Source organism: Orcinus orca, chromosome 13 (assembly GCF_937001465.1).
Source record: "Orcinus orca chromosome 13, mOrcOrc1.1, whole genome shotgun sequence".
NCBI classification, from domain to species: Eukaryota; Metazoa; Chordata; class Mammalia; order Artiodactyla; family Delphinidae; genus Orcinus; species Orcinus orca.
In genome coordinates, this window is record NC_064571.1 from 33,958,803 (window position 1) to 33,976,814 (window position 18,012).

Consider the following 18,012-nt stretch of genomic DNA (forward strand, 5'->3'; position numbering starts at 1 on the left):
GAGCCCATGGCCATGGGCCCATTTCCTCACTTGCCCCACTGTAAAGTGGGTCTACTGGTTGGATGCTATGTTGTATAGGACCCCATGCCTCTGATCAGGTACTTTGTAAACCCTTGGATAGTGATGCTGGTTGAGGACTCCAGGGTTAGAAAAGGGAAACCCACACCCAGAATCAATGCCTGTTTGTATGAGACTAAATCATTGGTCCTTCCAAGATAGAAGGTGTCCAATTAGTCAACTTGCCCAGTGGCTGGTTGGTGTCCTTGAAGAATAGTGTCATACTGGGCACACAGCATCATTCTCTGTTGCTGACAGGTTGGGCATTCAGAGGTGACATTAGCTAGATCAGCCTTGGAAAATGGAAGTCAATACTGTTGACGCTATGCATAGCCACCATCTCTGCCACCATGGCCACCATCTCTGCCACCATGACCACTCTATTCATGTGCCAGTTATGCCAGTTCTGTAGTGACTTTAGACAAAGACAGGCAAACATCAACTGGCCAACTAATTTTAGGGTGGATGCTCTTGGGGTGTTGACATACGTACAGAAATCTTCCCACTTCGGGCCACTCCCATATGACCATACGCCACTACCCCAGAACTTCTTGTCTCTGATCTTCCAGTCTTTTTCCTTGCAGGACCCTGACTACCTGTACAGGCCATTTGCCACTGTTCACGAGCGCATATGTATCATCACCTTGGGCTGTTTCTTCTTCCACATGAAGCTCAAAGATCTGTCCATTGACCACGTCTTTCAAGGCCACCCTAGACGGATTTGCATTGCTGTCTGAAGGCTTTCCTTACCCAGCTCTGCTTTCTTCTCCTTTTATCTTTCATGAGATTCCGCCCCCTCCTCCCCAGTAAACCTCCACCACTCCTGATTCTGTCTCAGTTATCTGCTTTCCAGAGAACCCAGCTGATGCCTTAGACCTTTGGCAGCGGGGTGTGTGAGGGAATGGAGGAGGAGGAACTGTGCGCACCTGTAGGATGAGGCTGTATGTAGACAGTGAATAACAACTGCTGTATTTTAGGGGGCAGGTGATGAGACCTAAGACAGGAGAAGAACTCAGAATGAGAAGGGATGAAAGAGTGGCAGTCTTCTCCCCTACCCTTGAGAATTTTTGGAAAAATTGGTGAGGTTGCTAAAGAAAGTTATACAGGGTTAAGTCATTTTATTTCGCTGCTAAAAGAAAGGGTAACCTTAGAGGCTAGAGAATTCCTGCTACAGTGGAGGCTAAGGAAAGCGATGCATTTGAATGACATGCCCAGGAAGAGTGTGAGGGGTAAAAAAAAGAGAAAACGTAACATTGATGAAAAGTGCAAAATCTGGGTTTGAATCCCATTTCTGCTAGTCTAATCGTGTAACCTTACTTCACCCTTCTGTGCCTCAGGTCCCTCACCTGTAAAATGAGCATCATAGGAGGAACTACCTCAGAGGTTTAGAGGGAGTTTGAAATAAAACAATCCTTGCAAAGTCCTTAGCAGAATTCCTGACCCAGGCTACATATTCTGTAAATGGCTGTTATTTTTTCAAACCCTAGGAAACTCCAGTATCACATGTGTCACACCTCAAGGAAAAAAATGATAGCGTGCATTTTCCCCCAGAAGAACTGCAAGCATGTGCTTAATATAGTGCCCACCCAAATTGTACCACCTTTGCCCTTGCAAACAAATCTGCCAGTCCACAAAATAACTTCAATCCGTCATTCGTCCCCCAAGGAAGACAAAGGACATTAAAGAAGCAAGACCAGGATCCTTCATTATTCTCTCACGCATATACACAGTATCGCTATAGCTCAGGCAGAGCCTATAATCGGACGAAATTTCAAAAAGAAGGACATATTCACTAAATGTCTTAGAAGGTATGCATTCTTTCTACCCTACATGTGCCGCATGGCAATTTAAACATTTCATGTAGCCTCACACATCATTACTTTGAACACGTAGCATAGTGTTTCATCAGTGCTCATTTAAATGTATGGACACGCCACCATCAGGAAATGGGAGATTTCCAAATTGCTTACCCTCTAGTCAGGGGCAGTGGAGGGCAGCTCATTCCCTTACTTCCTGATTTTTCTGGTTTTCATTTGTAACCGGGTTACTACAAAAGCGATTTCATTGCTGCTATGGGCTTATGTAACAAAAAGAAAAGATATAACAAGTAAAAAGTTGAAGAGGCTCCAGGAAAACTTTGAGTTCCATCCCAGGACCTGGGCTTTCCCTCTGTTGCTTCTAATTATCCACATCAAAATTTCCACATCTTGTTCGCCTCTGCATAGACCTTGGTTTTTGTTTCCTCACCAGCGCCTTCAGATCAGGGGTGTATCTTGTCTCCTCAGTCCTCCAGGGTTCCAGGGTTCTCCTAAACTGGCATGGCTGGTGAGGACCTTCAAGGCAATAGTCTGTACCTGAAGTGGCCCAAAGACCTCCAAGCAGGAGCATCTGTTACATTGTGCTAAAAATTTGCTTTGTTAGTGATTTCTCATCCTGGTACAGTCTTATTATATAATGATAACTTTTTTTTTTTTTTTTTTGGATTATGTGCTGGGAACTGTCCTAAGGCATTTACATGAATTTTTTTTTTTTTTTTTTTTTTTTTGGTGGTACGCGGGCCTCTCACTGTTGTGGCCTCTCCCGTTGCGGAGCACAGGCTCCGGACGCGCAGGCTCAGCGGCCATGGCTCACGGGCCCAGCCGCTCCGCGGCATGTGGGATCTTCCCGGACCAGGACACGAACCCGTGTCCCCTGCATCGGCAGGCGGACTCTCAACCACTGTGCCACCAGGGAAGCCCTACATGAATTTTTAATGGAATTCTTACATTTATCCTATGTGCTATTATTTGCATACCCATTTTTCTGATAAAGAAACTGAGGCTAGGGTAAGTAACTGACAGAAGGTCACCTACCAGGAAGTAGCTGCTCTGCGGCTATACCACCTTCCAGGGATACTTCTTGGGGGAGACGGAACATCTGAGCGACCCTCCCAGTTATTATTCTGTTCATTCTACTGCTGGAACAGGCCCTAAGAATGTGGCTGAGCGTCCGCCTCTCTGCACATATCCATATTTCCCACTTCTAAAACAAGAGTATGTTCTTTTTTTGTAAATTTTTATTTTATATTGGAGTATAGTTGATTTACAATGCTGTGTTAGTTTCAGGTGTACAGCAAAGCGATTCAGTTATACATATACACATATCTATTCTTTTTCAGATTCTTTTCCCATATAGGTTATTATAGAGTATTGAGTAGGGTTCCCTGTGCTATACAGTAGGTCCTTGTTGATTACCTGTTTTATATATAGTAGTGTGTATTTGTTAATCCCAACATCCTAATTTATCCCCCCCACACCTTTCCCCTTTGGTAACCATAAGTTTGTTTTCTCCATCTGTGAGTCTGTTTCTAATTTGTAAACAAATTCATATGTACTATTTTTTATATTCCACCTAGAAGTGATATCATATAATATTTGTCTTTCTCTGTCTGACTTACTTCTCTTAGTATGATCATCTCTAGGTCCACCCATGTTGCTGCAAATGGCATTATTTCATTCTTTTTTATGGCTGAGTAATATTCCAGGGTGTGTGTGTGTCTGTGTGTGTGTGTGTGTGTGTGTGTGTGTATACCACATCCTCTTTATCCATTCATCTGTCAATGGACGTTTAGGTTGTTTCCATGTCTTGACTATTGTAAACAGTGCTGCAGTGAACATTGGGGTGCATGTATCTTTTCGAATTACGGTTTTCTTCACACATATCCATATTTTCCACTTCTAAAACAAGTATACGTTCTTTTTTAAAATCAGAAAAACATAGATATATGTAAAAGTAAAATATATTAACCTATAAGAAAGATCCTCTGATCTGCAGCAGAAATACACAGATCTTATTTTTAAAAGTGTTTAACCTTTGAAAGCTCATTCCCTAGAGCAGCTCATTACAGATTGTAATATGCATAGGACATCACCTGATGAGTCTAGTTAAAACTCATGTTCTGACTCAGAAATTTGCGTTGGAACTCTAGCTTCTGCATTTCTAACAGACTTCCAGCGGTACTGATGCTGCCAGTCCGTGGACCACACTTGTAGCCACACTTTCACATCTCTACCCCACAGAGGATTCACCCAGCATTTGCCTACATCAGGAACCTAACCCCTCAGCCCCACTCAGCACACTGAGGCTCTTCTGGCTACTCCAGATCCCCTCCCCGGATCCCACACATGTCCTTAACCTAGTCTATCAACACGCCCTTGACCTCCTTCTAGCGTCTCTACCCCAACCTGTGTGCCCAGGTCATTTCCATTGGATTCCTTGTTCTTGTCTAGGGTCACTAAGGACTTCTGAAAGATGTCAGTTGCTTTCCTCCCTCTTTGCACTACCTAGAGATTGATGCTCTTTACTCTCAACTGAGTCTCCAAAGTACCTCTTCCAAACCTCTCTCCTCAAGCTCCCAACAGTTCCTCTCACTCAAATCCCCCTCTGCAGGTGACTTCTTCTCTTGCTTTAGAGAGATGGCAAGGGCAGTCAGCATAAGCTCTACCCTCTTTCTTCCTCATTTCCTCCTTTCTTTTCCTCTCCAGCATATTCCTACCCCCAGTCTACGATTTACAAATATTCGGTGTTCCTCTAAGAAAAAATTCTTTCACTTGGTTTTAACCAGTCCTTCGGACCTCACCTCTACTTTGATGACTCAGAGCATGCCGCATGTGAGCAAAATGAAACCCCTGATGCTACCACACCCCACATCTGCACTTCCCCCAGTCTCCCCATATCAGCAAATGGGTCTGCCATTTGTCCAGTCTCTCAGGTCAAAGACCTAGGAGTCATCCTTCATTTGTCTTTTCCCCTTGTCCTAACGTCGTTTAGCAGATCTTAATTGATCATCCTACCACCAAAACATATCTCAAATCTGACCCTTTCTCTCCATTTTCAGTGCTACCCGTCTCGTCTAAACCAACCTTACCTCTTGCCTGAACTAGCCGGCAGCTTCCCATGTCTGCAAGCTTTAATTCTTGCCTTCTGTAGTCCATTCTTGATGAAGCCAAAGAGAACTTGAAAGTTGTCAATCTGATCATGTCACTTCTGTAAAATCCATCAGTGACGTCCTCTTGCACTTAGAATAAAACCCAAGTTCTTTCCCTGTCTCTCTGATGTCTCCTATCACTTCCCCCCAGTTTATCAAGCATCAGACACACTGGCCTTCTTTTTGTTCCTTGATCATGCGGCGCTCAATCCTGCCTCAGGATCTATACACTCTCTCTTTCCACAGACTGGAATGTACTTATTCCTTGCCTTGTTTTATTTTCGTCAATAGCGCTTTCAGTATCTGAAGTTGTCTTGATTGTTTATGGACTATCCCTCCACAGTAGAATGCAAGCTGCCTGATCGTGGGGATCTTGCCTGCCTTATTTACCTAGCAGTGAACAAGCACTAGTGGACTCTAATTAATATGAGCCTGTTGAACAAATAAATGAATGAGTTACTATGAGTTACTATACTTCTGGAAGCTACAGCCCAATCCTCTACCCTGTAACGCACTGTAACAAACTTCTAGAATGAATCAATCATCTGCAACCATTGCTTCCCCTTTTAACTACCCGCCCCATTTTCTCTGTGTTGCGACTTTTCCCCACACCATCCTTCTGAAACTTCTCCCTTGAAGGTCACCATGTGCTTTCATGACCACACCCAACTGCATTCTGGAGGCCTCGGCCTTCTCACCCACCGTGTTTTGACGCTGTTGAAGGCATGTCACACGGGCCTTCTTACGGAATCACGCTTCTCCCTAGGCTTCTGACAGTCTTCTTCTCCTGACCACACCTTGATCAACCCTTTTGCTGGCCCCTCTTCCTGCTTCTGATCTCCATCCATGGCTCTTCCCAGTTGCCCGACATAAAGCTGTGTTCATCTTAATTCTACATGTTCCCCTTTGGCGAACCCACCTCCTAGGACTGCAGGCATTCTTTGCTCATGACTCTAAGCAGACCTACATCTCCAGTCTCTCTCCTTACAACAAACTCATGTCCCAAGGCCACCCTCATGCTATGATTTTCTTTTTTCTGCTAATGAACTGCTATTCTCAGAGGATCGAAATACTACAGTCCTCTCTGAGTACCTCTCAACTCTCACCATCTTATTCAGTCACTACCATCTGTGGATTCTTCCTTTGAAATGGTTGTGTTCATCCTTATTTCTACTGCCTACACTCTAATACCTGCCATACAGATAAAGGACGAGAGTCCACTAACTGATTTCCTAGCCCCTGAGTCACCTGCCCTCAAGCTACCTCCAATCCAGGCCCCCTTGAACAAATGGCTCCCCATTGCCTCCAAAGAAAAAGGGAAAACTCTAAGTCTTTCGTTATTCATTCAGTATAAACAGAGCTTCAAGCCGGTGTTCTAGACTTTTCTCAACCATTCCACTTTCTTACTTTTTATGGTATTAAATGAAAGTATAATCTCGTCACAGGGATCATCTATACAGTTCACGCATAGTAAGCTTTATATACAGATGCTGTGGCCCAGAGGGCATGACTGGGTCTTGACTCTTCTGCCCCTGCATAAGGAGATGGTCAATTAAAGTTTGTCTAGCAAGTTTCTTTTGAAGCAGAAGTCTTCTATGTCCATTTGCAAAACAGAAAAATCAGGTAAGACATAGATGTGAATTATTATTATAATCATTAATAAAGATTGAAATTTCTGCAGATTTAACAACTACGTGTACAATCAACTGAAATTTTTAAGCTACATTTCTCTCACTGGCAAAAAATTCTTTTTCACGTGTAGGCGAAATTCAACTAATTTTTCAACTACATAAAGTCTCTCTCATCCTTAAAGGGTGTTCTCTTGGTTTTCTATCCCATTTCTAATTATTAGCTATTTATCTATTTCTCTGCACCATCAAGAGTCTTGAAAGAAGAGTCTATAGTCCTGTTTGTCATTAAAGTACTGACCCAGGCTGAACTCACATTTCTTCAGTTACCACGAAGTGGACACACAGTAAACATTGAATGTGTGAGTGAATGAAGACACGGGCTCTTGTTCTCCCTGGACATTCTCATTCGTTATTACAGCTTCAAATGTACACAGACAAGCTCATGACTCCAAAACCTCAAATTCTACTTTGACCCTTCTTCTTTGCTCCTGTCCTGTAGATCCCTAACTGCTACTGGGCAGTCATTCTTAGATTCTAAGTAGGACTTTAAATTCAGTATTTTTCTATCTAAATAGAAAAATTATCCTTTCCACTAACTAGGCTGGGTTTTTTTGTATTTCTTACACTCATCAATGAAATGATCATCTTCCAGGTCGCTAAGTCAGAAACTGGAAATCATCTTAGATTTCTTACCTTCCTGTTGGTTCTTCCTCCTAAGTATCTGTCAAATCTGTCTCCTACACTCTTTGCCTACTAAATCTTATCCATCCTTCAAAACTTCACTCAGTTATCACGATCTCCGGGAAGTGTTCCCTAAACAGCCCATTTCCCCTTCTTTATCCACCCATAATAGCACTCAGCAATCACAGGGTATTGAAATCATCAGCTTAGGGGCTCTCTGAGGGCAGAGAGTAAGGCTAGGCTACTTCTCATGCCAGCACAACTCCAGATATACGATGGACCTTTTGTAAATATTTGTCCAACTGTTGACTGAAATGAACTCTCACCTGCTTTACCTTCACGTGAGGCTGTGATTCAGTTACCTCTCACCTGGATTACGATAACAGGCTTGACTGCCACTGTTCTCTCAGGGATACTCAGCTCCAAATACCCTCCACACTGCGGTCAGAATGAGCTTGCAAAATGCTAATGCAAACACTTCACAGAGAGGGCCTAGAGAGCAAGAGGAATAGGAAGGGAGGCATAACAGAAAGAGTGGGCTGTTTATCCAACTGGATCACTCACTGTGGCAGGAAACAAATGACCAAACTGGGACACTGAGTCTTCGGGCCTTATGTTGACCTCATTTACTAACCCAAAGACGAGACAAGTGGAAGGTTATCTTCCTGTGCGTCAAGACACTGCCAAAAAAGAAAAATCCACACAATGTTATTGGATTTGCCATTCTCTTCTAAATGACTGCTAGACCAGAGTCCACTTCAGAAGACAAGGAAAATCCTAAAAGATTCTGACATTTCTGGTCGTTGATCATGGAGATGTGGAGTCCAAAGAAGAAAAAAAACTTTCATGGAAATTTGAGAGGATAGGAGAGTCAGGAAATTCACTTCTGCTGCCTTTTCTTTTCCATGTTGACCCAATCAGAACAGCTAGGTTATTAATGCTGCCATAACAAACAACCCCAAACACCAATGGTTTAAAAGAGCAAACTTTTATTTCTTGCTTATACTACACATTCATTATGGTTTGACTGTAGGAGCTTCTCCATGTTTTTGACATCCGCACTTTAGGAATCCTCCAGGCTGATGGAGGAAACACACTATCCAATAAAAACATTATACACTTTGCTGTACAGCAGAAATTAACAAAACACTGTAAATCAACTATACTTCAATAAAATAAATTTTTAAAAAACATAAGGCAAGTCACATGTATATTTAAAATTTTCTCATAGCCATATTTTAAATAGTAAAAAGAAACAGATGAAATTACTTTAAGGATATTTTCATTCAACCCACTATACTCAAAATAGTATCTTTTCAATAAGTAACAAATGTAAAAATTATTAGTGAGATATTTACAAGAATTTGGGTGCTACTAAGTCCTTGAAATCTGATATGTCTTTTACATTTACATCTCAGTTTGGACTGGTCACTTTCAAGTGCTCAGGGCTTCCATGTCACTACACAGTGGCTACAGGGTGGATGTGGACGTTGATAGAGAAAAGAGAACTCCGGAGGGTCTTACACCACAATGAAATGCTCCATCCAGAGCAGGTCACATGACAATACCCAACCCCGAGGGGCTGGGAAATGGCAATCCTACCAGGTTCCTGGAAAAGAGAGAGCAGGGACTATGCAGTGAACAGCCTTCAGGACTGTCACATACGCCTTTAGGAATAATATCTTCCTGTCATAACCATAGCTACTGTAACCATTATGTTGGAAAGCTGGTCTTGTAAGAAGCAAACAGAATAAGTCTTTATTTTTTCTCTCCTATAACCCATTCAAATCAGTTCTCTGTTTACAACAAATGCTAAAGGAACTTCTCTAGGTGGGAAACACAAGAGAAAAAGACCTACAAAAACGAACCCTAAACAATTAAGAAAATGGTAATAGGAACATACATATCCATAGTCACCTTAAATATAAATGCTCCAACCAAGAGACACAGACTGGCTGAAGGGACCCATATATATGCTGTTTACAAGAGATCCACTCCATACCTAGAGACACATACAGACTGAAAGTGAAGGGATGGAAAAAGATACTCCATGCAAATGGAAATCAAAGGAAACCTGGAGTAGCAATACTCATATCAGACAAAATAGACTTTAAAATAAAAGCTGTTACAAGGGACAAGGAAGGACACTACATAATGATCAAGGGGATCAATCCAAGAAGATATAACAATTGTAAATATTTATGCACCCAACATAGGAGCACCTCAATACATAAGGCAAATGCCAGCAGTCATAAAAGGGGAAATTGACAGTAACACAATCATAGTAGGGGACTTTAACACCTCACTTACACCAATGGACGGATCATCCAAAATGAAAATAAATAAGGAAACACAAGCTTTAAATGATACATTAAACAAGATGGACTTAATTGATATTTATAGGACATTCCATCCAAAAGCAGCAGAATACACTTTCTTCTCAAGTGCACACGGAACATTCTCCAGCATAGATCACATCTTGGGTCACAAATCAAGCCTTGGTAAATTTAAGAAAATTGAAATCATATCAAGCATCTTTTCTGACCACAACGCTCTGAGATTAGAAATCAATTACAGGAAAAAAACTGTAAAAAACACAAATCAGTTCTCTGGGGCTAGAACTTTCCCCACCCTGGCTGGACTCTCAGGCCGGTTCCATCATATTTTCAGTCTCTGGGGTAAAGAAAAGTCCTCCAGTCACTTCAAGTCACAAAACCATCTCAACTGAGTAATTAAAATGTAGCCTTCCGTACAATACTCTAAAACGCATTTAGAGGTAAGGAGTCTGCCTTTCACGGATCAGGCCTGGGGGCCTTGAGAACCCTGCAGGAGAAAGGGTGACAGTATGGCAAGTTCTGCTCCATTTCTCTGCCTCGTACCCCTGCCCCTGCTTCTTCCAGCTCCTCCAGAAGTAAAAAGGGTTGGGAGAGGGGTGGTGAGGAAGGCAAGGGACAGGAAAGGTTCTACTTTCCTGTTACCAACCTTATCTTGTGTTACTCTCCTCTCAACTTGTGCAAGTTCAAAGCTGCCTCTTCAGGGAGGTTTTGGTGGGTTCCCAAAGACACTGCCCCCCATCTACCCCAAGCAGCATTAAGATGCACTTCTCATGAAGCTGGCCATGTGTGTTCCCATGGCTGGCTGCCTACATTTTCTCCTTCAGCCCCTGAGGATCCAATGGTCCATTCCATTTGTTGAGGTCATATCCCTCCTGTTCAGGCAGTCCTCTCTGGCAGAATCTTTTAAAGGCCCACGTGGCCCTGTGACCCACACTGGGACGCACTCATTCAAACAGGCTTTGCCCCAACAATCCAGGAGTAGAGGATGATTCCAGAGTAGCCTCTGTTCCTTGTCTCTGCCACCAGGGCACACCAGTCACAGCCTCTGGACTTAGGCTGTTTCCAGGCGTGATCTGCCACTAGCTTCCGGGCTACATGGATTCCATCGGATACAGGTCAAGGTCAGAGACTTCTTAAAGCCTTTCATGGTCTACTTAGGCTGAAGGGAAATACCCTCACGCCACCCCCATGGAGTCAAAAGGAAAATTCCATTGCGTTGCAAGTGCTTTCCCCAAAGAAGCAGTCTCCCTGATTTCCAACTGATCTCTCCAAATTCTTCTCGTTTAGGTCTTCCAGATGGGAGAAGAGCAAAGTGTTGTACATCTGGCTTTCATCCTTCCTTTGCAAGTCCCATGTTGTTTTGTTTGTTTGTTTGTTTGTTTTTGCAGTATGCGGGCCTCTCACTGTTGTGGCCTCTCCCGTTGCGGAGCACAGGCTCCGGACACGCAGGCTCAGCGGCCATGGCTCACGGGCCCAGCCGCTCCGCGGCATGTGGGATCTTCCCAGACCGGGGCACGAACCCGTGTCCCCTGCATCGGCAGGCGGACTCTCAACCACTGCGCCACCAGGGAAGCCCCCTATGTTATTTTGATGTGGGAGTACCTGGACTTTTTAAGGGCATCAGCCAAATAGAGCAAAAAAGAATCCCATTTTAACATCTTGCTAAACTATTGTATGTTGACCATCCATGCCCGCCTAAGTCATTTTACTTCCATGATCTCATTTAATCCTCAGGTCAACGGTGCAATGTTGGTGCCAGCCTCCCTATATTACAGATGCATATGCAAGGCTCCCTATATTACAGATGCATATGCAAGGAACTTGTGAAGGAGGTCTGGCATTTGATCTGCCTACTGACTAGGAGATAAAACTCCCTTCTGTAGTAGGGGTAGAAAAATTCACAGTCATTTAAAATTATTTGACTTCAGTGGGTTGATCTTCTGTCAAAAGTGCCCTGTTAGAAGGAACTACAGTCTTCCTTGTCTGAACATGAAGCCAACCACACTTCAATTTTAATGTGAGCTCATCAGCTAACCCATCATTTTTTCTGTCATTCTGGCCTTTCTTGGAAGTGTGTTCAGCTTCACAGATTTGCACACATCAGACAATCTATTTCCTCTGAGCTGCCATTCGAAGGGAAATTTGATTATGGGAATTATAGGAAACACTTTGACTGGACGAGACCCAACTGATCAGCACTCCAAAATAACAGGAACTTTCTTCCATATTACAGTTTAAAATAAAGACACAAGTCACAAGACAGCAGGTCAATGTGAGAGATTGGGGGCGGAGAGGGGGCATGGGGTGTTTCAGAGAAAGCTTCCTAGTGGTGCCCTGACTCCGTCCAGTTGCAACCACTTCCTTCCGCATTTGCCCATTCCCTTCTCCTGCCCCACCCCCGGCACCGGTAGCTGAAGCCCAGAAGGCCCACCTCCATTAAGGCAAGCTCCAGAGTCAGCAAAGAGAATCTCAGGCAGCTTCACTGCACTTCTTAGGAAGGCAGGAGCCTGGCCTTACAGCTTTAGGAAGGTTATCAAGTTAAACACTTGATATTAGGAAGCTGCCCGCTTAATATGCAAAGAGCAAGAAATCTGCATTCGCTGGAACACTCCCAAAGCATTCTGGGTATCCAGATTGTACTCTCAGCTGCTCCTCGTTCCACTAGGAAAGGAAACAAGGGAAGGTGCTTTAAATTCTGCTGACTTCTGAACTAGCCCCTCAGGAGTGCTGAGAGCAGGGGGGTCCAGCTAAAAAAGTCACGAGCAGCTACTCATGCTACAGGACACTTGTGTCTGCCAAACCCCAAATATAAAGCCTCTCGTGTGCGAAGCATGGCTTTATTGAGATAAAACTGACATACAAGGAGCTGCGTACATGTAAAGTACACAGCTTGGTAAGTTTTGACCTATGTGTGTGCCTGCGAAACCATCACCACAATCAAGATAAATGGACACATCCGTCGCCCTCAAAAATGTCCTTTTCCCTTTGAAATTCTTATCCACCTCCACTCCTCTCTGCCCTCCTCCGCGTCCCCAGGCCACCACTGTTCTCTGTCACTGTAGATTCATTTGCATTTTGTAGAACTTTATATCAATACAGTAGGTACTCTTTTTTGTCTGGCTTTTTCCACTCACCACACTTATTTGGAGATTCATCCATGTTGAATATTCATTTCTTTTTATTGCTGAGTAATATTCCCTTGTATAAATATACATCATTTGTCTCTTTATTAACCTTTCATTGTGTATCTGGGTTGTTTCCAGGTTTTGATTATTACAGGTAAAGCTGCTATGAACATTCCTGTATACGTTTTACATAGTCATATGCTTTCATTTCTCTTGAAATATATCCAGGAGTGGAATGGCTGGCATATGTTTAAGTTTCTTAGAAACTCTCAAACTGTTCTCCAAAGTGGCTGCAAATATTTTACTTTCCCACCAGCAGCCTACGAGAGTTTCAGTTCCTCTGCACTTTTGCCCACACCCGGAGTGGTCAGTCTTTGTAATTCTGGACATCCTACTAGGCCTGCCTTGGCATCTCATTGCAGTTTTAATTTACGTTTCCCTCATGACTAATGACTCTGAGCACCTTTCCATGTGCTTATCTGTCAACCACATGCCTTCAGTAAAATGTCCCCCTTTTTATTATGTTTTGCTTTCTTATTATTGACAAAACATGGCTTTTGACCACATAGCAGTTTTTCCGGTGATACACCCGGTGATATCAGTAGAGTTAGGTTAAAAAAGTTTAAATACACAAATAAGCGCACAAGTATATATGTGTGTGTATATACACACACATATAGACACGTACACAGTAATCAACTCAGGAAAATGTTTCGCCACATGTAACATTAGAGGATACAATCCTCAGAAGCCTCAAAACCAATATCAAGAGGGCAGAGCTATTTGCATAGCTGTATCTAACCACAGAGGTTTCCCTTTAGATAAAGAAAAGCCTAGAGGGTGGCCCTGGCCTAACGGGAAATGTTGCTGCAGCTGACACAGCATGCGTGGTGGGTGTAGTAAGCTGGGTGTTCCCATGGCAACAAGATAGAGCGTCAAATGGTGGTCAGAGCCAGATATATCCATGACAGAGCAGAGCACTTGAGCACCAGGATTCAGAAGCCAGGCTGACCTGTGTTTGAATCTCACTGGGCGACCAGCTTGGGGCCCTTGAGCAATATGATTAACCTCATTTCCTTCATCTGCAAAATGGGGACGCAGCCCAACAAATGTCTACCCCATTTCCAATTGTTCCTCCACTCTCTGCCAATGGCATCACTTCTATAGCATGCAACTTCTCTCTTTCCCTGCCGCCCTTCTTTCCAATCAAAATAATGCCCTTGGGCTTCCCTGGTGGCGCAGTGGTTGAGAGTCCGCCTGCCAATGCAGGGGACACGGGTTCGTGCCCCGGTCCGGGAGGATCCCACATGCCGCGGAGCAGCTGGGCCCGTGAGCCATGGCCGATGAGCCTGCGCGTCCGGAGCCTGTGCTCCGCAATGGGAGAGGCCACAACAGTGAGAGGCCCGCGTACCGCCAAGAAAACAAAACAACAACAACAAAAATAATAATAATAATGCTCTCCATTACCTGTAGATTAAGTATAAGGAAGCTAATATTTATCAAGAGTTTAGCAGATTAATTCGGAAAAGATGATGCAAAATAGCCTTCATCTAGACAAAGGCAGATATGGAATCACAACATGGTTGGGTTAATTCTAAGTGGGGTCATTCTACCATAAACTGCTACTAACTGTAGTGAAATGATGCAAGTTAAAATCAGAACCTGGACTCAAATATATCTCCCAGTTTTTTTAAAAAAATTGATTGTTGTACAAATTAAGTGAAAAACTTGTGTGGTATGTAGCCAAGTTCCTAGCACTCATAGTCAGCACTAATTAAACTTCAGCTCTTATGAAGGGGAAGTCTGAAGTAGGGGTTAAAAGCATGAACTCTGGGGTCAACCAGAGCTGGCTAGAAGTTCAACTCTGACAATTTCTAGCTGTGTGTCCTTGGACAAGTCCCTTCACCTCTCTGGGCCACAATTTTCTCATCCGTAAAATGGGAATAATGTGGGATAAATGTCCTAGAGTTATTATGAACATTAACTGAGTTCATGTCTGCAAAGTCCTTAGAATGGCGGTAGCAGACAGGAATTGTTTGCTCTTACAGCTTCAGTGATCTCCCTAAGCTCAAGGCGATGTATCAGGAGCCTCCTGACTGTGACTAGTGATTACTTCATTCACATTACTTAACCAACAGCTATTTATAGTGTGCCTGCTATGCAAACCACTCAACTAGGTATTAGGAGGGATTGAAAGAGTTGTAAGACACAGGTACGTTTCTTACCCCAAAGAACACAAACCCTAAATCAGGAACCATGGTTGGTAACTTCAAGCAACACAGTATGCAACTGTTCCTAAATGCTTGATTCAAAAGATGATGGAGAATTTCAGAGGTGAAAGGTCTACCATGGACTTGGAGAGAAGGACAAGGGAGAGGCGTGGGGAGCTAAGGCACGGCATCGAGCTGGATCTTGAAGGAGGAATAAGAATGAGAGAGCCGGACTTCCCTGGTGGCGCAGTGGTTGAGAGTCCGCCTGCCGATGCAGGGAACGCGGGTTCGTGCCCCGGTCCGGGAGGATCCCACATGCCGCGGAGCGGCTGGGCCCGTGAGCCATGGCCGCTGAGCCTGTGCGTCTGGAGCCTGTGCTCCGCAACGGGAGAGGCCACAACAGTGAGAGGCCCACGTACTGCAAAAAAAAAAAAAAGAAAAAAAAATAAGAGAGACAGGGAGCAGGGTGCTCTATGCCTCAGGGGTGCCCTTGGGGGTGCTGGTCTCCCAAGGACCAGAGAGAGGGCAGGTGGAGATTAGGGGGCAAAGGAGCAATCAGTTAGGAAAGGTAGGTGGAGGCCGGTTCTTGAAAAGTCTTTAAAGCTAGGCTATTGCTTCAATGTCTACACTAGAAGCAGTGGGGATTGAAGGACTTTATTGGTAGTTTTTAACTTTAATGTTGATTAAAATTACACGTCTCGTTTTTGTTGAAAAGTAGAAGTGCAAACTTATAGATCCCACTGCACACTTAGGAAATCAGAATCCCTGACACTGAGGCTCAGACAAAGAATTCCACAGGCTGTTCTGACATTATTCGAAAGTTGAAAGCCGTTGCTACAGAGCCTTGAAAACCTGGATTACCACGAACAGCTTCTATGGCAGAAAGGTCAGAAGGAAGGAAACTAGGATTTGCTGAGTACCCACACGTGCCAGGGGACTGACAGGTATTCTTTCACTGAGTCCTAACAACAGTCCTATTAGGGGGACGTTATGATTCTCATTTTAGGGATAAAGAAGCCAATAGTTGGACGTGTTGCAAACACAGTAAGCCACAGACAGGGCTTTCAAACCCAGGTCCCAGGCTCCAGGATGACTGTACTTCCCACTGTATCACCTGATTGCCCCAGAAACACCCGTGTGCGTCTTTCTCCTGAAATTTAGTGCAGGTCAAACAAAGTCCAGTAGCAAATGTGGTGTCATAAGCACTCTTCTCCCATCCTCATTTCTCTCCTCCAGTGAAATCTGAATTTACCTTCCCTTTGCCCTGAAGCTGGCCCAGAATCACTGAGGGCCATCATTTCAAGCGGAGTTTATTCTTGTAACCGAGCTTCTTCTAACTTTCTTTTTCCTCCACCCTTTCCTTTGTGGTATCTCCTAATTCACCCTGTGCAGTTTTGTTGTCTTTTATAAGTTTCAGGTGTACAGCATTACAGTGTAAAGTAAAACTCTGGAGAACATCAAAGGAAAATGGCCATGCATTTGCTCTTTCATGTTTTCCTACGATATATTAAAATAAAAACAAAGTATCAGTCTCTTCACAAGTAGTAATTTATATTCTCTGGATTTTTTCAGCCCACAACAACTGGATTCTCTTTTCTCTATACCCTACAGAGTGATCACCATGAGTCTAGTTAACATCCATCACCACACAGTTGACCCTCTTCACCCATTTTGCCCATCTCATAACCCCCTTCCTCTCTGGTAACGGCTAATCAGATCTCTGTATGTAAGAGTTTGTTTCTGTTTTATTTTGCTTGTTCATTTCTTTTTTGGTTCCACATATGAGTGAGATCAGACAGTATTTGTCTTTCTCTGACTTATTTCAATCAGCATAATATCTTCAGTGTGTATCCATGTTGTCGCAAATGACAAGATTTCATTCCTTTTTATGTCTGAGTAGTATTTCACTATATATATACACACATACGTACATATACACACACCATATCTTTATTCATCCATCAGTGGGCACTTAGGTTGCTTCCATATCTTGGTTATTGTAAATAATGCTGCAGTAAACATGGGGGCCAGCACCCTATGCAGTTCTGAAACTCCTCATTCATAGCAGAACACACAATGAAATCTTAAATAATTCCTTTTGTGGTTTCCTTTTTACCCTAAGGGTGACGTGGGGTGGCAGCTGGCGGTGGAGGAGGGTTTGTCCATAGGAGGCTTCCCTTGAAATCCACAGGAAATGATGGGGATGTGCTGTTTAGCGTTCTCGAACGTCTACAAACAAGCCCTGGGACACTGGTTGTTATTTTCAGCTAAGCAAGTTCCTCATTCTGCTTTCGAAAGCCATCTCCCTTTGGTAGGATTTTAGTCACTGTATGTGTGTCTATGAGACACTTAACGTCTTTCCTTAAATTAGTACTCTGTTCTCCACCTGAGTGGAAGATTCTCACCTTACAAGGCCTCCTTCTACTTTTTTTTTCCCAAAAGGGTGTTAGATTTATCAGAATTAATGCTTTATTTTTCTGACTTGCTATCAGTCACATGACGCAAGAAGCCATTTCCCCCCTTTATATATTCTTTCCTAATTCTCCCATAAATGATTCTCTTCCAATTTATTTTTCTCCCCACTCTAAATTGGAACCCTGGGTAAATGCTGAGCAGCCCTTTTTCCAGCTTCTAATGTTCTTCAAATGGAATTGACAGGTAGTACTTTCCTTGACCCATATCACTGAGGGCAATCTCTGTCTCTCTGGGGCTCAGCCCAGTGTGGGTTTGCTTATTTCTGTGCTGAAGGGGCCTGAATATGATTTCTAAGCCAAAGGGGTTCAGACATAATATCTATACCTATACTCTAAGTATTTACTTTGGCAAGTGACACCTTCATTCCAGTTGCCCCTGTTAGGAAGCCATAATGATGCTTTGAATTCTCTGCAGACCACAATATATAAATGTGCAGATTGTACAATGCAAATCCCAAGAGGTGACAATCACCTAGACCACAGTGTGACTAATGCTCCCTGGAGTTAAGCAGTGCACACCCTGCACAACCAT